The sequence below is a fragment of the Hyla sarda genome, chromosome 4 (assembly GCF_029499605.1).
Source record: "Hyla sarda isolate aHylSar1 chromosome 4, aHylSar1.hap1, whole genome shotgun sequence".
Lineage (NCBI taxonomy): Eukaryota > Metazoa > Chordata > Amphibia > Anura > Hylidae > Hyla > Hyla sarda.
Window position 1 is genome coordinate 214188042 of NC_079192.1, and position 25372 is coordinate 214213413.

Sequence of the window (25372 nt, forward strand, 5' to 3'; positions counted from 1 at the left end):
AAACAGGCTGTGAACAAAGCAGGCTGGCAGCTCTGAGTGTTCTCCTTTGTGAACAAAGCAGACTGGCAGCTCGTAGTGTTTAGGACTCCAGCAAGAGTCTGAAATGCTTGCTGCCAGGACTGGTAGGGAGACCCCTAGTGGTCATTTCTTCAAAGTGGAAAATTAAATAGAAAGAAGCATATTTTTTAATAACATGCAATTGTAAAGTTATTCTGCATACATTAATCTATAATATATCAAAAGTTTTTTTTGATGAGAGGTACCCTTTAACCAATATTGATATAATGTTCTAGTGCCCAGTAGAGTTTTGAAATGAATAGGTGAATGAATAATATGTAGAATACATCTGTAATTAAGTTGCAGCTCTTGAGTAAAACTTCTGAAAGTTGGTTAGAATATTATCCAAGTACAATGTGTTTTCTTGTAGAAATGAATGACAATTCCTTTTTAACTTGCAGCAGACAAGCTGTTCTCATCAAACAAAGCAGATTGATTCAGAAATAAGAAAAGAAAAGATAACAAGAAAAATTGCAGTTATTATAGGACAAAATCGGAAACATTTTGTTCAAAATGTACTTAAATTTTTTTTAAAGGTCAATTCACAAAGAAGGAATCCACATTTGTTTGTTCTTTTGTTTTTATGTGATTTACCAATAGTACAAGAAGAAAACATGTGAACTGTTAAAATGCAACTATACAGTAAGCATGTATCAGTCAGTACAACAAAATAGCAGCATATTGCCTTTTTATGGGTTCATCACATGGTGGCACCTAGCATGTCTTTGGGTCCTAATAGGGGCATGAACTTGGCTTGGCCATGTGCATAAACTTATAGGAATATTGACATTACAATGCCCGTTGGAAGAATGTTACATTATTTGACTGTTTACATGTATGCATGCCTATTTTGGTACACAATTGTGAATCTTAATAAACAATGCTATGCATATATTTTTCCAGAATATGTGGATAATAGATTTTTTTCTTTGTTTCTTTAGGCTGTTAAAAATGTTAACACATTTTGTTTCTTTTTACTACAGAGGGCCTTAGAGGGGTACTGCACTGGGAAAAAAGTTAAACAAATATGTAAATGACTTCTATTTAAAAATCTTAATCCTTTCAGTACTTATCAGCTGCTGTATGATCCACAGGAAGTTATTTCCTTTTTGAATTTCCTTTCTGTCTGACCACAGTGCTCTCTGCTGACACCTCTGTCCATTTTAGGAACTGTCCAGAGTAGGAGCAAATCCCCATAGCAATCCTCTAATGCTCTGGACAGTTACTAAAATGGACAGAGGTGTCAGCAGAGAGCACTGTGTTCAGACTTAAACAACTACACAACTTCCTCTGGAGCATACAGCAGCTGATAAGTACTGGAAGGCATAGGCTTTTGAAATAGAAGTAATTTACAAATCTGTATAACTTACTGGCACCAGTTGATTTGAAAACATTTGTTTTCCACTTGTTTTCCAGCGGAGTACCCCTTTTAAACTCTCTCTACGATATGTTCTTTTAGTGTTTATTACATTGGTATTGTTTTCCCTCTCAGCATAATAATTGTTGGTTGATGTGCAGCATTTTAGCTGACATATAGACCTCATTTACTAGTGTGTTGCATGTTTTTGTTTTGAAAGAAGAATTAAGAATTGTTAAGAATTCCATTGCATAAAGTATATAAATACACATTGCTTTTACTGTTATTCAGATGATACAGTATTATACTATCAAAGAGTTTCAAAAGCTGTATTTCATTTTTATATTTAGCATTAAGCGGTGAGGCAGGGCCAGTTCCTTTTTAGATGGACACCACTAATCACTCCTACAACCTTTACTTTACTGCTTGTAAACTTTTATATTTTTTTCTTTGGGCATTGGAAGCTTCTGAAGATATGCTTGTTACACATATGTATGTTTATATATGCATAGCCCTCCTACATTTACAAAGTCCTCCTATGGCATGTTACACTAAGATTCTAATATCAGATTACCAAGAGCAATGGGCCCAGGATGTGTCATTTTACGTTCCTCATTTTAACAGTTCCTCACTGACTGTTTGCTATTTATAATATTGGTGGCTCTTTATGTGTAATAGGTGCCCTTCAGTTCCCTTAGACAATAGAGCCTGGGTGTGATTGCTTCCTATATCTACTCCCCTGCATAACATTATGCATTCAATAACATATTCAAGTGATATATAAATGTAAGTCTAATGGTTGTATTCAGTTGTTATTTTTTATCAAACTATTTAACCCCTCGATTGTGTGGATGTCCGCCATTTACCCCTCAGATGCTGTGATCAGTACAGATCACGGCATCTACGGTAAATGCTCTGTGAGCGCACTACAGGGCTCAGAAGGGAAGGAGCGACAATGGGATTTTGGAGAGTGAATTTTGCTGTTATGGTTTTCGGGGGGCATGCCGCATTTAGGAAGACCCCATGGTGCCTGAACAGCAAAAGAAAAAAAACACATGGCACACTATTTGGGAAACTACACTCCTCAAGGAACATAATAAGGGGTACAGTGAGCCTTAACACCCCACAGGTGGTTGACGAACTTTCGTTAGAGTGGGAAATTAAAATTAAAAATTAGATTTTTTTTCAATAAAATGCTGGTGTTACCCCAAATTTTTCATTTTCACAAGGGGTAATAGGAGAAAAATCCCCCAAAAATGTGTAACACCATTTTTTCTGAGTATGGAAATACCCCATGTGTGGATGTAAAGTACTCTTCGGGCAAACTACAACGCTCAGAAATGGAGCGCCATTGAGCTTTTGGAGAGAGAATTTGGTTGGAATGGAAGTTGGGGGCCATGTGCGTTTACAAATGCCCCTGTGGTGCCAGAACATTGCACCACCACACATGTGACCCCATTTCGGAAACTACACCCCTCTTGAAATATAATAAGGGGTGCAGTGACCATTTACACCCCACTTACGTTTGACAGATTTTTGGAACAGTGGGCTGTGCAAATGAAAAATTTACTTTTTTATTTTTATGGACCACTGTTAACAAAAATCTATCAGACACCTGTGGGGCATAAATGCTCACTGCATGCCTTATTACATTCCACGAGGGGTGTAGTTTCCGAAATGGGGTCACATGTCGGGGGTCCACTGTTCTGGCAGCATGGGGGCTTTGTAAATGCACATGGCCTTCAATTCCAGCCAAATTCTCTCTACAAAAAAACAAATTTTGCTCCTTTTCTTCTGAGCATTGTAGTTCGCCCGCAGAGCACTTTACATCTACATATGGGGTATTTCCTTATTCAGAAGAAATGGGGTTACTTTTACCCCTTGTGAAAACGAAAAATTTGTGGTAACACCAGCATTTCAGTGGAAAAAAATAAAAATTTTCATTTTCACGTCCAACTTTAACGAAAATTCGTCAAAGACCTGTGGGGTGTTAAGGCTCACTATATCCCTTGTTACATTCCATGAAGGGTGTAGTTTCCAAAATGGGGTCACATATGGGTTTTTTCACTTTTGCGTTTATGTCAGAACCGCTGTGCAAATCACCAATTTAGGCCTCAAATGTACATTGTGCGCTCTCACTCCTGAGCCATGTTGTGCGCCCGCAGAGCACTTAACGTCCACATATGGTGTATTCCCGTATTCAGGAGAAATTGCATTACAAATTTTGGGGGTCTTTTTATCCTTTTACCTCTTGTGAAAACGAAAAAGTATGGGGCAAAATCAGCATGTTCTTGTAAAAAATTTGCTGGTGTAGCCCCTAACTTTTCCTTTTCATAAGGGATAAAAGTAGAAAAAGACCCCCAAAATTTGTAGTGCAATTTCTCTCGAGTACGGAAATACCCTATATGGGGCCCTAAACTGTTGCTATAAAATACGACAGGGCTCTGGAGTGAGAGAACGCCATGCGCATTTGAGGCCTAAATTAGGGATTTGCATAGGGGCAGACCCGGATGCTAGAATTAGACTTGCCTCCTCCACCAAAAATATCCTACGGCAGTGTTTCCCAAACAGGGTGCCTCCAGCTGTTGCAGAACTCCAGGAATGCCAGGACAGTCAATGGCCGTCCAGCAATGCTTGGAGTTGTTTTGCAACAGCTGGAGACTCCGTTTAGGAAACAGTGCTGTACAAGACGTTATTTATTGGGGGGGGGGGGCAGGAAGTGTAAGGGGGTGTATATGTAGTGTTCTACTCTTTATTTTGTGGTAGTGTAGTGTTTTTAGGGTACATTCACACAGGTGGGGGTTCACAGCGAAGGAATTTCCTTCTGGGACTTGAGCTGCGGCAGAAAATTTGCCGCAGCTCAAACTTGCAGTAGGAAACCCACTGTATACCTGCCCGTGTTACTGTACCCTGTACATTCACATGGGGTGGGGGTGGGAAGGACGCCTCCAGCTGTTGCAAAACTACAACTCCCAGTATGCACTGACAGACCGTGCATGCTGGGAGTTGTAGTTTTGCCACAGCTGTAGGCACACTGGTGAGGAAACACAGAGTTAGGTAACAGACTAACTCAGTGTTTCCCAACTCGTGTGCCTCCAGCTGTTGTAAAACTACATCTCCCAGCATGCACGGTCTGTCAGTGCATACTGGGAGTTGTAGTTTTGAAACAGCTGGAGGCACACGGGTTGGAAAACATTTAGTTAGGAAACAGACTCTAGCTCTGTGTTTCCCAACCAGTGTGCCTACAACTGTTGCAAAACTACAACTCCCAGCATGCACTGACAGCTGAAAGGCATGCTGGGAGTTGTAGTTATGCAACAACTAGAGAAGAAGAGTTTGGAGACCACTTTGTAGTGGTCTCCAAATTGTGGCCCTCTAGATGTTGCAAAACTGCAACTTCAAGCCTGCCCAGACTGTCCAGGCATTCTGGGAGTTGTAGTTTGGCAACATCTGAAGGGCCAGATGTTGCAAAACTACACCGCCCAGTATCCCTGACTGTCTGGGCATGCTGGGAATTGTAGTCTTGCAACATCTGGAGGTCTAGAGTTTGGAGACCACAGTATAGTGGTCTCCAAACTGTGCCCCTTCAGATGTTGAAAAACTACAACTCCAGACTGTGCAGGCATGTTAGGAGTTGTAGTTCTGAAGGGCCAGATGTTACAGAACTACAACTTTCAGCATGTCTGGACTGTCTGGGCATGCTGAGAGTTGTAGTTTTGCAACATCTGGAGGACCACAGTTTGGAGACCACTACACAGTGGTCTTCAAACTGTGGCCCTCCAGATGTTGCAAAACCAATGTTTTGCAACTTTGAGAAGGCAGCAGTGAAGATCACTTACTATAGATCTTCACTGCAGCCTCCTCTGACATCTGTGCTGCCGCCTGCTGTCTATGCTGCCGTCCGCCATCTATCAATGCTGCCCGGTAATCATAATATTCCCCCCTTGTCCCACTTCTTCCCCCCCGCTCTGCCTACTGAACCCAACCCCTTCACCCCCCCCCCCCCCCGCACCCAACTGCCATTGGTTGGGCAGTCCTGACCAACCAATGGCAGGGGATAGGAGGAGGTGGCACCCCTGCTACCTCACTCCTATCCTTCAGAGTGATCGGGGCTGTCTCTGATCATCAGCTCCGATCATGCTTATTTTCCGGGCGATCAGGTCACCAGAGACCCGATCAGCCCGGAAAAACGTGATTCGCCGGTCAGAATTCACCGGCCAGTCATGGCGATCGCCCACAAGGGGTGACGTTACGGGATGCCTGCTGAATGATTTCAGCAGGCATCCCATTTCGATCACCGCCCGGTGAGCGGCGGTGATCGGAAATGTGGAGGGCGTACAGGTACCTGTACACCCTCCCTTGACAACAGGTTAAAGGATTACTCCACTTAATAAAAATGTATCCCCCATACATGCTCCAGTCCCCACCCTTGGAGACACACTCTTGAGGGTGCTGTGTAGAAGCGACAAAGCCTGCATTTGGAGTTGAGAGAAGGGGCACCATACAGAAGAACGCAGGGAGTTCCAGTGGTCGGACTCCCTTGATCAGACAAATTATCCTTTGGATAAGGATAAGTTTTTATTAAGTGGAGCACCACTCTAAAGAATACCTGTCACCAAACTAAACTTTTAATATATTGTTCCTAATGTAATTATAAGACACTTTGCTATTTACATGCTGTTAAAATTCTCAACCTTGATATGTTTGTGGTTCTGATACAGAGGCTTTTAAAGCTCGGAAAACATTTTTAAGGGCAGGAGGGGTGTTAGGAGTATTTAGGGAATATAATCTGAGTTAGTTTAGAAAATATGCTTTGATGACAGGTACTCTTTAAGGACTTTACCCTTACATTTCCATACTAGATGAAATTTACTGCTTTACTGTTACCACAAACAGACAAATAAAAAAGGTTGTTGGATTTAATATGTTCATTTCTTTGTTTGTTTAGCTCTTACTTCATCACACTGCTCTCATCTCACACGCAGAACAAATCTCTAAACATCTGCCATATGATTTAAAAGATTGATCATGGAGTGTCTGTGATGATTTGGGCATATGTGCACTAGTGGGAAATGATACCATTGTTTGGGAAAATACTGTATGGGAAAATGCGTTGTCTTAAGCTTTACTGACCGGCTATTAACCAGGTTTGTTGCTATTAAGGCACTTGCTGGATGTCGTTCTTATACTAAACAGATACAAAATGTAGCTTTGGGGTATTTACAGAATCACTAATAATCAAATCACTAATAATAACAGGTGGAGGTTTCTCCAGGGTGAGCTAGGGAAATACACCCTTTCCTTGCCACAGTGTCACTATATATATATATATATATATATATATATATATATATATATATATATAGTGCTCAGTTTCTTGACTGGAGGGAAGAAAAGTGAAAAAAATGATATTTAATAACTGAAAACAACCCTGCTTAACAGTTGGCATCATATAGTTATTAAGTACCATCACAATGATGCAAAGCATAACTGTATGTATAAAAGCAAACACAAAGGACACATTTCATAGGAATGGGCAGGAATTCACCAGCGTTGATCAAAACCACCACTTGAGTTGAAGGAGTTGCTTTATTGGACCATCATGAATCATTACCATAAGTCCAATAAAGCTACTCCTTCAACTCATGTAGTGGTTTTGATCAGCATCCTGTCCATTTCTATGAAGTTTGTCTTTTTTGCTTGCTGCTATCATCTGGGTCAGGAAGGCTGCAGATCCCATCCTTGTTTTACCTTATTCACCTTCAGCATTGTTCATCATGGTGGGGAAAAAAAGCCTATACTTGGCTTCCTCACTCCCCCACCACTGTTGCTGGGTGGCACTTACTGATGTCAGTATCAGCACAAGGAATGTCCCACTCTCAGCAGTGTTCCGCCAATGACTAGCTATGTGGGTAATTCCTTGTATTGACACCAGGAAATGCTGCACAACACGACCAGGCTCCATAAGAATGGTGACATCAAGTGAACAGGGAAGGTGAGTATAATTTTTGTATTTTTTACACCAAACAGAGCAACATTTACCGTATTTATCGGGGTATACCACGCACCGGCCTATAACATGCACCCTCATTTTACCAAGGATATTTGGGTAAAAAAAGTTTTTTACTCAAATATCCATGGTAAAATGAGGGTGCATGTGTGCGCGTGTATACCCCGATACACCCCCAGGAAAGGCAGGGGGAGAGAGGCCGTCGCTGCCCGCTTCTCTCCCCCTGCCTTTCCTGGGGTCTAGAGCCCTGCTGCCGGCCCTTCTCTCCCCCTGGCTATCGGCGCCGCTGCCCGTTCTGTCCCCCTGACTATCTGTGCCGGCGACCCATTGCAGGCGCCGATACCCAGGGGGAGAGAAGCGGCGCCGACAGCCAGGGGGAGAGAAGGGGCAGCGGCACCCATTGCCGGCACCGCTGCCCCGTTGCCTCCCCCCATCCCCGGTTGCATAATTACCTGTTGCCGGGGTCGGGTCCGCGCTGCTTCAGGCCTCCGGTGTGCATCCCCTGCGTCGTTGCTATGCGCCGCACGGCGCGGCGCATGACGTCAGTGCAACGGGGCAGCGGCGCTGGCAATGGGTGCCGCTGCCCCTTCTCTCCCCCTGTCTGTCGGCTTCAAGAAATCAGTTACATAGTTACATAATTAGTACGTTTAAAAAAAAGACATACATCCATCACGTTCAACCAAAGAATTAAAAGGAGAGGATATGGTTGGATGAAGGAGAAGGGATGTGATTTTATATTTCTGCATAAGCATTAACCCCTTAAGGACCGTTTTTTCACTTTCGTTTTTTACTCCTCACCTTTTAAAAATCATATCCCTTTCAATTTTGCACCTAAAAATCCTTATGATGGCTTATTTTTTGCGCCACCAATTCTACTTTGCAGTGACATCAGTCATTTTACCCCAAAACGGAAAAAAATATCATTGTGCGACGGAATTGAAGAAAAAAACGCCATTTTGTAACTTTGGGGGCTTCCGTTTCTATGCAGTAAATTTTTTTGGTTAAAAGTGACACCTTATCTTTATTATGTAGGTCCATATGAATAAAATGATACCCTACTTATATAGGTTTGATTTTGTCGTACTTCTGTAAAAAATCATAACTGCACGCAGAAAAATGTATACATTTAAAATTGTCATCTTCTGACCACTATAACTTTTTTATTTTACCGCATATGGGGCGGTATGAGGGCTCATTTTTGTGCCATGATTTGATGTGTTTAGCGGTACCATTTTTGTATTGATCGGACTTTCTAATCGCTTTTTATTCATTTTTTCATGATATAAAAAGTAACCAAAAATAAGTTATTTTGGACTTTGGAATTTTTTTGCCCATACGCCATTGACCATGCGATTTAATTAATCATATATTTTTATAGTTTGGATATTTATGCACGCGGCGATACCACATATGTTTATATTTCTTTTTATTTACATGTTTTTATGGGAAAAGGGGGGTGATTCAAACTTTTATTAGGGAAAGGGTTACATGACATTTATAAACTTTTTTTTAACACTTTTTTTTTGCAGTGTTATAGCTCCCATAGGTGCACACACTGATCTTATACACTGTTCACTGCAAAGCCATAGCTTTGCATTGATCAGTGTTATCGGTGGTCGATTGCTCAAGCCTGCATCTCAAGCTTGGAGCAATCAATCGCCAAAGGGACACACCGGAGGAAGGTAAGACGACCTCTGCTCATGTCCCAGCAGATCGGGACACCGCATTTTCACTGCGGTGGTCCCGATCAGCCCCACTGAGCAGCCGGGCAGCTTTCACTTTCGTTTTAGACGCGATGTTCAACTTTGAACGCCTCGTCTAAAGGGTTAATAGCGCGCGGCACCGCGATCGCCGCCGTGCGCTATTAGCCCTGGGTCCCAGCTTCAGAACCATGCCGGTACCGACCCAATATGACGTGGGGTCACCGCGTGACCCCGCGTTATATCGCGGGACCCAGCCAAGGACTTAAATATACGTCCTTGGTCATTAAGGGGCTAATGTTATATTGTTCTATGAATGTATCGAACCCTGTTTTGAAGCTTTCAACTGTTTCTGATGTGACCAGTTCCTGAGGTAGACTGATCCATAAATTCACAGTTATTATGGTAAAGAAGGAGTGCCCCCATGTCCTTTGAGGGGGTTTGATCTGGAACAGTTTTTCTACATATTTTTTTGTATGGGCCATTTATATACCTATATACATTGATCTTATCCCCCTTAAAAGTATTTTCTCAAGACAAAACAAATGTAATTCTTCTATTATTTCTTCTCTTGATAGTTTGGTTGCGTATCTCTGCACCCTTTCCAGCTCCACAACATCCTATTTATCCCAAAACTGAAAAGCATATTACAGGTGAGGCCGTACCAATGCTTCATAAAGGGGTAGTATTATGTCCTTGTCCCTCACGTCCATGTCTCTTAGATACATGACAATATCCTGCTAGCCTTAGAAGCAGCTATTATTCTGTAGTCTGTTATCTACAAGTACACCCAGATTGTTCTTTACCACATTGAATCGCATTTGCCAAGTGGATGCCCAGAAACTTAGTCTATCCAAGTCATCTTGTAACCTATACACATCCTCTATAGACTGTACTGTGCTACAAAGCTTGGTGTCATCTGCAAAGATAGAAACAGAGCTGTTAATACCATCCTCTATATCATTAATAAATTAAACAACAGCGGGCCCAGTACTGAACCCTGGGGTACACCACTAATAACCGGGGACCAATCAGAGTATGAATCATTGACCATAACTCTCTGGGTATGGTCCTTAAGCCAGTTTTAAATCTAGTTACAAACTAAAATTTACAAACCCAAAGACCTAAAAGGGTTTATCCACCATAAGGTGATTTTAGTACGTACCTGGCAGACAGTAATGGACATGCATAGGAAGAATCTGCTTTTGTCTTGGGGCTAAATAGCTATGTTGTAAGATTACCATAATACTGTGGCTAGCTTTTTGTGAACTTGTATTTCCTGTTTGACTTTTCTTTTTTCGACTACAAATCCCACAATTTCATTTTCCTCCCTCCCACACATCAGCCACCCCACCCATTAAAACAAAAGATCTGTGGTTTTCTATCAGGGTGCCTCCAGCTGTAGTTGCAGATTGATCCCTCCACCCATTGAAGCAGACAGGCTCCCTGTCATCAGCGGACTAGTGAGTCAGGTCTCGGCCACATTGCAACCTGGGAAAAATCCGAGACAACAGTAATTTTGTATGCTGTTAAAAATAAATAGTGGGGTAAAAATCACATAAGAATTGTAAGAAAACCGTCACACACAGGTACAGACACTATATTATGAACTACACTAATTTTACAGCCTCTGTAGCATAGTCAAATAAAAAAAATTCCTGGAATACCCCTTTAACTTACCTATCAGATGTCTATGAGGGACAGCGTCAAACTCTTTTGCAAAATCTAAAAACACTATTGGGGGCATTTATCAAGGTATTTAGAGCCATTTTTTTGCATACAAACGCCGCACAAAAAGTCGCACATGCACCTAAGCATTTTTATGTGCGACTTTTGTGAATAAGCAAAAAGTTACAAACAGCCTTACCTAAGCAAATTTCAGTTTTCACTTTGCAGTGGTCAGGTGTTTACAATATGATGTGCGAAAGTCACACGTGGGCAAAAAAAAACTTTTTTTTTTAAATCAACTGGTGCCAGAAAAAAAGATTTCCTCTGTAGTATTCAGCAGCTAATAAGTACTGGAAGGATTAAGATTTTTTTATAGAAGTAATCTGTTTAACTTTCTGGCACCAGTTAAATAGACTATTGGGTCTTGCTGTTTGCTTGGTAATGCTTAAATGGCTGTCATCTTTAGAAAGCCTATTATGAGGTCTTTTAAAACCTTGCAAGAACTGAGAGGTTTGATGTATGAATACAGATGTTACTTATGAAACTAAGATCAAAAAGTTCTTTAATGAAACAATGACAATTTATCATCTATTGCTAGACTGCAGACGCAACGCTATAGAAGACATTTTGCCTTGATGGATTTTATTGGATTTTTTTTAACCAAAACTTTAATGCAGAAGGTTGGGAAAGGTTATGACTCCTCACATTTCTGTCCCTTTTTTCTGTGGAAATACACTGTGTCGTGGACGTTTAAATTTAACTCTCTCTATCGTGTTTATTTACATACACATGACTGTACTGGGGTCAAGTGTATTTTTCTGGAGAACTTTATATTAATTTGTTTGGGGGCAATACATCCACCCACAAACTTGCACTCCAACAACAGATAGTCCAGCTTACCTGAAATCACTAAACTTTGCCACATATAACTATCAGGAACCAAAATTCCAATCTCCCATAAAACTTGAACCTTAATTGTATCCCTCTAAAATCCATACATAGAAACAGGACAGGTAGCAGTTTACATTTTTGGCAGAGTCATTGCACCAGTGACCTGCCTCAGCTGCCTATGTGTCGAGAAAGAGAAAGGAAACTCTAACAGAGGGCAATGGCATTTGAGTATGTGTTTTTTTTGGTCATGTTTTGGATTTTATTTTCCTCTTTAGTAATAGAGACACCAAGATAGAACAGAGGAAGTAGGGGATACTGTGTACATACTGCTATATGCTGGAGAGAGTGGGAAAAAGTCTGTATTTTGTGCATGCAAGCTGAGGCTTTCTACATAGCACCTTGCAAAGCCAATGCAATAGTATCCCCTTCTACCCCCATGTATGCTATATTTGTGTACTGTAATCATCTCTCAGCACAATGCAGCCCATTTAGTCCAGTGCACTATAACTAGCACTATGTCATGACACAACAAATAGGATAAGGTGCTGTGCTGTTATTGGCCAGACAAGTAGAGAAGAAAAGTATGTGCGTGTGTATTACTTGTAAACAGCCACACTCTGCTCCTGCCTCCGAAATGGAGAGAATAAAAAACAGCTGTACAGTATGAAGTGGACTCTTAGAGGACAAAAATGCCCTTTTCATTGTTCTGAATGGTTAATCTAACAAAGCCATGCCGGCTTACAAAAAATCTTTAGAAATATTGCGTATGGAGGTGAATTGTAAATGACAGAATCCAATCCATATGGGAAAACCTGCCGTAAATGATTGCTGGAAAATTCATTCTCATGCACTTTGTGGATTTAACTTGGCAAATCTCCATGAATCTGAGCATTTACAAGTCACTTTAAGATAGCTATTACAAGCTCTTCATTTTCAGGAATACTCATAGCCTGAGATCCTGTGCTGGATCTTGTTTAGGTGCGGAATGCACTTTTTTTTTTCATGTCTTAAGATACTGAAATAATTTTGCATTCGTGACATTAATTTGCAGACATAAAAAAACATGAAAGTGTTTAGAGGCTGGTTTCATTTCACGGCCTGTGTGTGCGTTAATGTATTCTCTTGTGGCAGCGGAGAGCATTGAGGGTATCTGCAGGTGCCTGAGTTACAATGGCATTACAGCTAGATAGAGATACAGAGCGTCTTTGTGATGTGCATGTTCCCAGTCTAGATAAAGGAGCCACAAAGGGGGTTTCTGTTTTCTGTGACTTGAGCGCTACAAGAAAGGTCAGGCTAAAAAAGCCACTGGAGCTTGTACTGTAGGTATTGCATACCTAATTTATACTGAATTTCTGACAAAAGTAAATGCTCATCTCATAATCACACTTTTGTCCAGAGATTAAAGTGAAAAGCTTTTGATATCTACTTCTGTCACAGTTTTTTCATAGATATTGTTGTCACATTTCCCATACACAAATACTGTGTTCTGCAGGTGAAGCATGTGTGGAAATGTTTCTCATATATATGTGTCTAGAAAGTAAGTCAGCTGTGTTAGGTTCAATAGGAATTGTTTGCACAAATTACCGTATTTTTCGCCATATAAGACGAACTTTTTCTTCACTTGTTGCGTCTTATACGGCACATACACATTAAACCTTGTCCTATCGCGGTGGTCCCTGCGGCCATCAACCCAGGGCCGGCGTTCGGGCGGGGCATCCTAGGCAGTTGCCTAGGGCCCCCATCCAAAAGGGGGCCCCTGAAAAGCTTTAGCGCATTACTAACAGTACTGCATTTTGCGCAAAATCGCAGAGAAATTGCTGCGTTTGTGCCGCGATTTTACCGCGATTTCGTGCAAAATGCAGTATTCCACTAATCAGATGTCACCACGCTCAGGCAGCGCTCCACTTGTAAACCCCCCTCACATCCTAATCATATTTAGTGGAGGAATGAACGCTGCACTGCTCGGGGCCCCTGGCGATCGCTGCCAGCACTTTTTTTTCCTTCTACTATGTACGGCCCTGCAGGGCTGAGGAGGCCAGGGGCTTCTGGGAGCTCCTACTGACGTGACCTGGCGCAGAAGCAATGCAGCCTCAGCCTACCCGATCTCCAGCAATCATCTCCTGGGGGTAAGGAGAAGCTTTGGGATGGGGATGTGTATTGTATATGTGTGTATATGATTTTTTATGTGTACATGTATTATGTGTGCATGATAGATGTATGTGTATGTATGATGTGTGTATGTGTGTTAGATGTCTATGTATATATGTATGTATGATGTGTGTATGTATGAGGTTTGTTACAGTGTGTCACCCTAGTAGTAATGAGATTACATGATGAGATACAATGTGTCACCCCAGTAGTAAGGAGATGACATGAAGAGGAGGTTTGTTACAGTGTGTTACCCCATTAGTAAGGTGATTAAATGAGGAGGAGGTTTGTTACAGTGTGTCACCCCAGTAGTAAGGTGGGAGTCAAGGGGCTGAAAAATTAGCTTTTGCCCATGGTGGCAAAAATGGGGGGGCATCACTATTAAGGACGTCCCTGTGTCCCGAAAGATCTTTTCGGGACACAAGGTTGCCCGCATTAACTCTCTGCGGCACTGCAATAACTTTAAAAACACAGGGGCGCACGCCAGAGAGCGCACGCCGGGACGTCACTGACATCCCGTGCGTGTGCCCATAGGAATGGAGGCGCAGAGCATCAAGCAGGAGGACGCCCGCTGGCCAGCATGGTAAGTTACCAGCAGTACGTCATCTTCAGTGCTCCGAGCACTGCTCCTCCGGTCCCGGGACCTACTGCTATGGTCTATAAGCCAGGAGGAGCGGTGGTCGGAGCACTGAAGCAGGGCAATACATAGACATACAGCCTCCAGCCATACACTGTATATGGTTGTAGGCTGTATGTCTGTGGGGGAACATACTGCCAACCTAATGTGGGGGAACTATACTGCCAACCTAATGTGGGGGAACTATACTGCCAACCTAATGTGGGGGAACTATACTGCCAACCTAATGTGGGGGGACTATACTGCCAGCCTAATGTGGGGGAACATACTGCCAACCTAATGTGGGGGAACTATACTGCCAACCTAATGTGGGGGAACTATACTGCACCTAATGTGGGGGAACATACTGACAACCTAATGTGGGGAACTATACTGCCAAACTAATGTGGGGGAACTATACTGCCAACCTAATGTGGGGGATCTATACTGCCAACCTAATGTGGGGAGAACTATACTGCCAACCTAATGTGGGGGGAACTATACTGCCAACCAAATGTGGGAGAACATACTGTCAACCTAATGTGGGGGAACTATACTGCCAACCTAATGTGGGGGAACTATACTGCCAACCTAATGTGGGGGAACATACTGTCAACCTAATGTGGGGGAACTATAGTGCCAACCTAATGTTGGGAGAACTATACTGCCAACCTAATGAGGGGGGAACTATACTGCCAACCTAATGTGGGGGAACTATACTGTCAACCTAATGTGGGGGAACTATACTGCCAACCTAATGTGGGGGAGCATACTGTCAACCTAATGTGGGGGAACTATACTGCCAAACTAATGTGGGGGGGAACTGTGCTGCCAACTTAATATGGGGGAGGGGGGAACTATGCTGCGTACTTAAAGGGGTAGTCCACTGCCCCAGTGTTCGGAACATTTTCAGCAGGCCAGGGGCCGGCGAGGTGGGGAAAAGGGAGTGGCAACAGCTGGAGGCACAAAATGGGTCGGGTCACCGGCAGATCCACAGATGTTTGCGGTACGGAAATTCCATTTTCTGTGTCCACACAGAATGCATGGCTGTCTATGAGACGGCGCATTCCTGTGCAGTCCTAGTGCTGGCATATTATTTTGGTGTCCTGCAGTTTGCAGAATATCTGCACGGAGATTCTCCATGTGGACATTCTGTCCGTGAACTTAGCCTTATAGTATATGTGGACGCTATTACTGATAGGTAGCATTGAGATCACTGTTTATCTGTGTGCAGTGACTATTACTGTATAAAGAACAAGGTGACAGTATTAGGTTAGGGCTAGATGGCAAAAATGGGTCGCACAGTCATAGAGCGCCATGTTGTTCTCCTTGAATCGTGCTGAATCTCAGCTAATGTAAGTAAATGTCACACATAGAGAAATCCAGCACAAATCAGTTCTTGCTCTTTGGGGGGTTTATTAAACCCTCAAAACAGCATCATAAACTGTATGGCTTTCTATGACCCTGTGGTTTCCTCTGACCATACATTTTATGATGCCGTTTTGCGCTGAATTTCTTGTCCTTACAAGTTACTGTTGCTCCACAGCTGTCCGTGCACTTCGTTCTTGCAAAGGGGGGAGCTGAGCTGATCTGCACTAAATGGGGTCACATTGTGACCCCCAAATTACCACAGCCACAAATTCATCCTGGATGCAATTATTACGTTTGTCATGTTGTAGTCACAGCCATTTGTGGTTTTCAGCTCAATCTCATTTACTTGCATTAGCTGAGCAGCACAATTAAGGGGGCGCAACATAGTGATCTTTGAACACACAATCTGGGGGCCCCATTTTTCATTTTTGCCCAGGGCCTCATTTAGTCTAAAACCGGCCCTGCATCAACGGCCGGGACCCGCGGCTAATACAGGAAATCATCGATTGCGGTGATGCCCTGTATTAACTCTTCAGACGCGGCGATCAGAGCTGTCTGAAGAGAAAGTGACACTAACCCCGCTGCTCAGTCGAGCTGTTCGGGACCGCGGTGTCCCGAACAGATTTCAGGACACCGGGAGGGACCTTACCTGCCTCCTCGGTGTCTGCTCCGTGCCGGGATCCCCTGCATGGCCGGCGCTCTCCTTAGTCGTCATCACGTCGTCGCGCACGTAGCGGCGTGCGTAGCGACATGATGGCGGCGACAGAGAGTGAGGATACCGGGCAGCAGAGACGTTCCGGAGCGACGGGGACACCCCAGAGACGTGGTGACAGCAATGGAGGGCGACATCCAGGGCAGCGGTGATGGGTCCGGAGCGGCGGGGACACGTGAGTATTACCTCCTATACCAGTGGTCTTCAACCTGCGGACCTCCAGATGTTGCAAAACTACAACTCCTGGCATGCCCGGACAGCCAACATCTAGATGTCCGCAGGTTTCAGCCTTTAAAGGGGTTCTCCGGTGCTTAAACATCTTATCCCCTATCCAAAGGATAGGGGATAAGATGCCTGATCGCGGGAGTCCCGCCACTGGGGACCCCCAGGATCATGCACACGGCACCCCGTTTGTAATCAGTCCCCAGAGCGTGTTCGCTCCGGGACTGATTACCGGCGACTACAGGGCGGGCAGCGTGTGACGTCACGCCTGTGCCGGCATGTGACGTCATGCTCCGCCCCTCAATGTAAGCCTACGGGAGGGGGTGTGATAGCTATCACGCCCCCTCCCGTAGGCTTGCATTGCGGGGCGGAGCGTGACGTCACACGCCACACGCCCTCTAGTCGTCCGTAATCAGACCCGGAGCGAACACGCTCCGGGGACTGATTACAAACGGGGTGCCGCGTGCATGATCCCGGGGGTCCCCAGCGGTGGGAATCCCGCGATCAGGCATCTTATCCCCTATCCTTTGGATAGGGGATAAGATGTTTAAGCACCGGAAAACCCCTTTAAAATTGGGTGCATCTTATATGCCGGAGCGTCTTATATGGCGAAAAATACGGTATATAATTGAATGAGCTATATTGGTGTTCAGTGTGTAGGATTTGAGTTTATTTTAGCACAAGAGGGCAGGGTGACCATGACAGAGATGTTTCACAGTATTTATCAAACAAAAGCATGCGTCAGCTTACTATATTGTGGCTCTGTCAGTATAGTTGTACAGGTTTATTTTTTGTGTTATGTTGTTCTGTACTGTACTAGCTTTAGTATTATTCATATGCATCCTTTAGTAACCTCTGCCAGTTTCCGGCAGTCAGTTGTACTACCAATCCACAGCACCCTTTTGCTTCCCCTATATTTTAGAGGCATGACAATCCTAAAAGAAGACAACAGTAAAATAAAACCTCAATTTTTTGTTTTATTTAAGAAGGCGGCTTTATTTTCTGTGTTCTTAAGGGTCTATTATATCATGTAATAGACAGTTGTTCCATTAAACGTGTTGGTTGTAAAGGAAAGCTTTACAGGAACCCACTAAAGATTTTGCCAGTAGTGTAGTCATCTTATTCACAGTTTTGAGAGAACTACCATATCAAATCAACTATAAACATATCAACATGAAGCTACAAGTATAAAACCTTTAAAAAAAATTTAAATTAATTCCGATTGAATAACAAATACAGTTAGACAGGTGCAACAATTTGAGATATCAGATCATGTATTAATGACATCTATAAATTTTTATAGTACTGTGTGTCCAGTACAAAGTAATACTTGATTTTGCATCATAGCTGTTATAGCTGACACTACACCAGGGTGCCTGATATTATTAAGTAGAGACCTTTTTGTGGGGCTGGACTTGTGTGCATGTTAACCTTTACTTCTTTATTTGGTGTGAAAATAATAAACTGCTGCACAGGTGTTCATAAACTGTGTGTGTATGTATACAGTATATATATATTTTTTATATATATATATATATATATATATGGTGGGGGGAAAAAAGTATTTAGTCAGCCACCAATTGTGCAAGTTCTCCCACTTAAAATGAGAGGCCTGTAATTTTCATCATAGGCATATCTCAACTATGAGAGACATAATGAGAAAAAAAAATCCATAAAATCACACTGTCTGATTTTTAAAGAATTTTTATTTGCAAATTATGGTGGAAAATAAGTATTTGGTCACCTACAAACAAGCAAGATTTCTGGCTCTCACAGACCTGTAACTTCTTCTTTATGAGTCTCCTCTGTCCTCCACTCATTACCTGTATTATTGGCTCCTGTTTGAACTTGTTATCAGTATAAAAGACATTTGTCCACAAGCTCAAACAGTCACACTCCTAATTCCACTATGGCCAAGACCAAAGAGCTGTCGAAGGACACCAGAAAAAATTTGTAAACCTGCACCAGGCTGGGAAGACTGAATCTGCAATAGGCAAGCAGCTTGGTGTGAAGAAATCAACTGTGGGAGCAATTATTAGAAACTGGAAGACGTACAAGACAACTGATAATCTCCCTCCATCTGGGGCTTCACGCAAGATCTCACCCCGTGGTGTCAAAATGAGCCCAGAACAGTGAGCAAAAGTCCCAGAACCACACGGGGGGACCTAGTGAATGACCTGCAGAGAGCTGGAACCAAAGTAACAAAGGCTACCATCAGTAACACACTACGCTGCCAGGGACTAAAATCATGCAGTGCCAGACATGTCCCCCTGCTTAAGCTAGTACATGTCCGGGCCCGTCTGAAGTTTGATAGAAAGCATTTGGATGATCCAAAAGAGGATTAGGAGAATGTCACATGGTCAGATGAAACCAAAGTAGAACTTTTTGGTAAAAACTCAACTCGTCATGTTTGGAGGAGAAAGAATGCTGAGTTGAATCCAAAGAACACCATACCTACTGTGAAGCATGGGGGTGGAAACATCATGCTTTGGGGCTGTTTTCTGCTAAGGGACCAGGACGACTGATCCATGTAAAGGAAAGAATTAATGGGGCCATGTATCGTGATATTTTGAGTGAAAACCTCCTTTCATCTGCAAGGGCATTGAAGATGAAACGTGTCTAGGTCTTTCAGCATGACAATGATCCCAAACACACTGCCCGGGCAACAAAGGAGTGGCTTCGGAAGAAGCATTTTAAGGTCCTGGAGTGGCCTAGCTTGTCTTCAGATCTTAACCCCATAGAAAACCTTTGGGGGAAGTTGAAAGTCCATGTTGCCCAGTGACAGCCCAAAAACATCACTGCTCTAAAGGCGATCTGCATGGAGGAATGGGCCAAAATACCAGTCCCTGTGTGTGAAAACCCTGTGAAGACTTACAGAAAACGTTTGACCTTTATCATTGCCAACAAAAGGTATATAACAAAGTATTGAGATGAACTTTTGTTATTGACCAAATACTTATTTTCCCCCATAATTTGCAAATAAATTCTTTAAAAATCAGACAATGTGATCTTATGGATTTTTTTTTCTCATTATATATCTCATTGTTGAGGTATACCTATGATGAAAATTACAGGCCTTGCACAATTGGTGGCTGACTAAATACTGTATATACATACATAAATATAAATATATATATATATATATATATATATATATATATATATATATATATTGTTATCCCTTGTCATTGTAATGCCTGACAGGCTTTTACTCTCTTTCCATTGATAAGGATTAAAAAACACTTCCAAGTTTCTTTTAACATTTCTTTTTATTGAATTTTTCATACAAAATTTAAACCAAGCACATAAGAGTATAGCAAGCCTATAAACATCAACATCAATGGTTGACAATAAGTTTCTTGCCAATATGGAAAATAAAACAAAACAAAAAAGTGGTTTGCTTCAATGCTCTTCACCCTTCATGTCAAAGTAGACTCTTCACAAAACTATCTCTGCAAATACAGATTATGTAGAATCTCTTTATTTCTGTAGTGAACACATTTAGGGGTAATACCCAAAACCCCTCTTCATCAGAAGTATAAAGGGACCATTTCCAACATAATTTCCTTATCTATTAGATCTAAAAACTTACAGTATCGCCGTAGACATTGGCTTATCCTCCCATTTGTGCAATAGGTGGGTATCTCCACTACCAAAACTGCATATCATGGCAGCCAGAAGGTAGTAAAGCTTTTGTAGCAAAGATCTTTCTTTGTTTTCTTGCTGCATTTAATGTAGCTAATCTATCTAATGTATAAAGTGGCAACCAACCGGTTACATCTTGCACTGGTTTATAGAAGTCCAATAATGAGAGAAATGTCAGTATGTTAAAAGATGTTGGAGTGTAATAAAACCATACATCACATTGAAGAAGCTGAAATCAATCACTTAATCTTTAATAAGCAGAAAAGGACTTAGTGACCATAAAGTATAATACACACATAGCCTTGTTTTATCCATCTTGGCATTACGATATCCATTTATTTATTAAGAATCTTTGTGTTATTAAAGTGGTACTCCACTGGAAAACCAGAAAGCTAAACAGATTTGTAAATGACTTCTATTAAAAATCTTAATCCTTCCAGTACTTATCAGCTGCTATATGATCCACAAGTTCTTTTCTTTTTGCATTTACTTTCTATCTGACCCCAGTGCTCTCTGCTGACACCTCTGTCCATGTCAGGAATTTTCCCGAGCAGGATAGGTTTTCTATGGGGATTTGCTCCTACTCTGGACAGTTCCTAAAATGGACAGATGTGTCAGCAGAGAGCACTGTGGTCAGGCAGAAAGGAAATTCAAAAAGAAAAGAACTTCCTGTGAATCATACAGTAGCTGATAAGTACTGGAAGGGTTAAGATTATTCAATAGAAGTCATTTACAAATCTGTTTAACTTTCTGGCACCAGTTTATAAAAATAAAAAAATGTTTTCCAGTGGAGTACCCCTTTAACGAATATAACTATAGCCGGTGCAGAAGTTGTGATCACACCTAGACACTGGAGCCTGAGGAAGGCATAAAGGTCTCAGCCCCTTATGAGAATATCAATGTTATACATTACATGTGATAGATAGGGAGGAGGGGGGCTGCTACAAGTTTTGCAGTAGTACCCAAAAGCTTTCTTGTACTGCTGGGGGCATTCATATTTAGAAAATAGACAATGTATGAATCTTAACACAGATTCCACGTATCATGGCTCTATACATTCCAGATGTGTTACTGGAAAATGCATTTTAATTGGAAATCTCCTTTCAGTGTTTGATATCTCTCTGATGAATATTTATATATGGTTCAGCTGAAGTTCATTAACACTGGTATCTTTAAGATATTGTTAAGTCATGCACAGCAAGCCAAGGTTATATTATGAAATAGTAGCTGCTATTCAAATACATGAAATACATTCAATTAAAATAAATTAATAAATTAGTTTTTTATTTATATTTTTAGCTGTTCAGTGAGATGTTATTATCTACAGCATATATATGGTATTTGTTAATGGCGGTGGAGATTCTTTTTAAGGTATGATAAAGGGACATTTTTGTTACTGAAATTCCCCCACTCTGGACTGTGTCTGGTATTGCAGCCCATTCCTAATTAAAGGGAAACTGACACCTCTGGTTGTTGGATTAAAATCTGACATAATTTGCTCACATCGGTGTTGCTGTTCAAGAGATACAAGAAGTATTAGGGTTCATTGCTAATATGTTAATACTGTCCTGCGCAATGGAGGCAGGCTACAGGCATTCCACCCTACACTACAGGCATCCCACCTCCAATGTCCCAGACGTACAACAAAGGATGTGCCGTGGAGGACCGAGACTACTACCGCTAGCAATGCACCCCCTTCACTGCACTGACCAGAAGAATTGCAAGAAGGTCAGTGTGCCTACTACTGATTCTGTGACAAACCAACTCCATAATCTGCAGTACTACTACTTTTACCATTATCTGAACTTACCTACACCCATAAATTGTTCCCCCATATTGTACACCATCCACAAGGTCAGACTTCCCACATTAGGCTCATGTGGCTTTTAGTGGCTCTATAGTGTCCACAATAAGCCCAGCAGCTTCATCTGAGCATACAAGGACCCTACAAAATACCTGTATTGGAGGAGGAGGGAGTAGCGGGCCCACTGCCAACCATTGGCAATAAGTAAGAGCTTACACATTAAAAAGTGGGAGCCAACTGCAAGGGCTTCTGGAATGTGGCTGCATTTATATATGTGATGCAATAAACCTGGATTTCAGTGAATTTTTCCTCCATGTCTTTATATCATCTGATCATTTGGCAAATTCTAATTATTTGTTATACTTCAAAACATGTCTGAATAACCTGTGCCACCACGCCCCTAATAATCTGTGCTACCATGCCCCTAATAATCTGTGCCACCATGCCTCTAATAATCTGTGCCACCATGCCACTAATAATCTGTGTCACCATGCCCCTAATAATCTGTGCCACAATGCCTCTAATAATCTGTGCCACCATGCCCCTAATAATCTGTGCCACCATACCCCTAATAATCTGTGCCACCATGCCCCTAATAATCTGTGCCACCATGCCTCTAATAATCTGTGCCACCATGCCTCAAATAATCTGTGCCACCATACCGCTAATAATATGTGTCACCATGCCCCTAATAATCTGTGCCACAATGCCTCTAATAATCTGTGCCACCATGCCCCTAATAATCTGTGCCACCATGCCTCTAATAATCTGTGCCACCATGCCCCTAATGATCTGTGCCACCATGCCTCTAATAATCCGTGAAACCATGCCTCTAATAATCCGTGCCACCATGCCTCTAATAATCTGTGCCACCATTCCCCTAATAATCTGTGCCACCATGCCTCTAATAATCTGTGCCACCATGCCTCTAATTATATGTGCCACCATGCCCCTAATAATCTGTGTCACCATGCCACTAATAATCTGTGCCACTATGCCCCTAATAATATGTGCCACCATGCCTCTAATAATCTGTGCCACCATGCCCCTAATAATCTGTGCCACCATGCCTCTAATAATCTATGCCACCATGCCCCTAATAATCTGTGCCACCATGCCTCTAATAATCTGTGCCACCATGCCCCTAATGATCTGTGCCACCATGCCTCTAATAATCCGTGCCACCATGCCTCTAATAATCTGCGCCACCATGCCGCTAATAATCTGTGCCACCATTCCCCTAATAATCTGTGCCACCATGCCTCTAATAATCTGTGCCACCATGCCTCTAATTATCTGTGCCACCATGCCCCTAATAATCTGTGTCACCATGCCACTAATAATCTGTGCCACCATGCCCCTAATAATATGTGCCACCATGCCTCTAATAATCTGTGCCAACATTCCCCCAATAATCTGTGCCACCATGCTCCTGGCCAGTGAACTGTGCCACTTTGCTCTCTAACTCTAAATCATCGTTTCTGAATCATTGGTTCTTTAGATTATGCAAAACTACAACTCCCATCATTCCCCAACAGATTTGTAGTTTCACACCATCTGGAGAGCCACATGTGGTACCCGGAAGGGGGTAATGGTATCTGGGGTGTTGCGGCGATAGTGTAGGGTATATTTGTATTAACCGTCAATTGTCGTGACGCCAGGGTGCGGTTTCCTCAATGTAATAATTCTACCGCCAACCGTCCCACAAACAGCAGGGAGAAATAACGGAATGTCCACAGCAGATTTTATTAAGTCAATTTGAAGTAACTTTACTGCATATTTTCTGCAACGGCATGGAACATAACAGTCTTTGTGAGAGAGAACCATGGTACAGGTTCCTCACAGGCTTGCTGGGACTCTGGGATCAATGAGCTTTCATGCTAGCCACTGTGCTACTATTTTTAGGAGATTTGAGTTTCTAGTAGTCACACAGAATTTGTAGGATTGAGCTTGGAGTAACTCACAGTCTGGCCGGGAGGACTTTAGACAAAGGGACAGGACCAGGTCCTTTACCGGGACACCACACTCAGATTGGGAAACAGAGCCTAATGGACTGCCCCTTTATTAACTACAACTCCTACAATCCCCTCACAGCATGACATGATGGGAGTTGTGGTTTTGCACCATTTGGCAAGCCACAGATTTGGGAGTATTGAGCCAAATACTTACCTGTTTCGGCTCAAGCGCTGCTCTGGCTCCTCTTCTTAATATTGATGTTTTAAAGGGGTACTCTGCTGTAAACCTCCAACCTCCAGGCCAGCAGTGGCAGCATCCAGAACATGGAAGCTTTCAGCTTCCGCGTTCGTGATGTCACGCTGCATGCCCTCCATTCATGTCTATGGGAGGGGGAATGATGGCTAGTACATAGTCATGCCTGCTCCCATAGATGGGAATGGAGGGGGCGTGGCGGCCAGCTTTGCCGGTCATCCAGCACAGAACGGAGTTTGCTCCGTGCACCGAATGACAGGGGTGCTGCAGCAGTGACTGCTGTGGTCCCCAGCGGCGGGACCCCCGCAATCTAATATTTCATCCACTCACCTTTGGATAGGGGATAAGATCTTTACAGCAGAATACCCTTTAAGGTTGGTGATACAATTGAATGCAGCACCAGCAGGTGGCAAAGGGGGCCTAGCTAAGGGCCTGGTTACAATTGCAACTTTTGCGACCTCTATTGCTACGCTAATTTTTTTATGTTTTGTTTTACCATGGAACTAGATATAACATAAATATATGTGATATAATGAATTCGGGTAGAATACAGACATGGCGCACATCTACAATCTTGTATAATGATCTGATTGCTTCTCAGCACAATATCAAAAACTAACAGGTTGTTAGTATACATTTTTGATCAAAAAGTACAAGCCCACTCGCCACATCAAGGCCACCTATTCAGAGTGGGTCCCTAACGTCCCTAGCATAAAATGGCGTAGCACCGGGCGGCGACCACCACCGCCGCGACACAAGTGCCCGCAGGGGAGGGGGAGCGACCCACTGGCAGAGTGGGCCCAATGCCTCTCAAACCAGTCTATGGGCCGCACCCGCCCGCAGACACGGAGCCACGGCAGCAACAGACGCCGCCCCGCACCACACCAGTGTGAACAAGGTGTAATGGCTCACTTACCCTGCACTCCCAGTCAGACTGGGAGGCTACTAGGAATGAAATGGCCC

The 25372-nt window shown here is 42.8% G+C and overlaps 1 protein-coding gene across 14 annotated transcripts in view; it reads left to right on the forward strand.

Moving 5' to 3' along the window:
• MAGI2 (membrane associated guanylate kinase, WW and PDZ domain containing 2) overlaps positions 1-25372 on the forward strand; it is a 923418-nt gene that overhangs the window by 650982 nt on the left and 247064 nt on the right. The window lies entirely within an intron of this gene.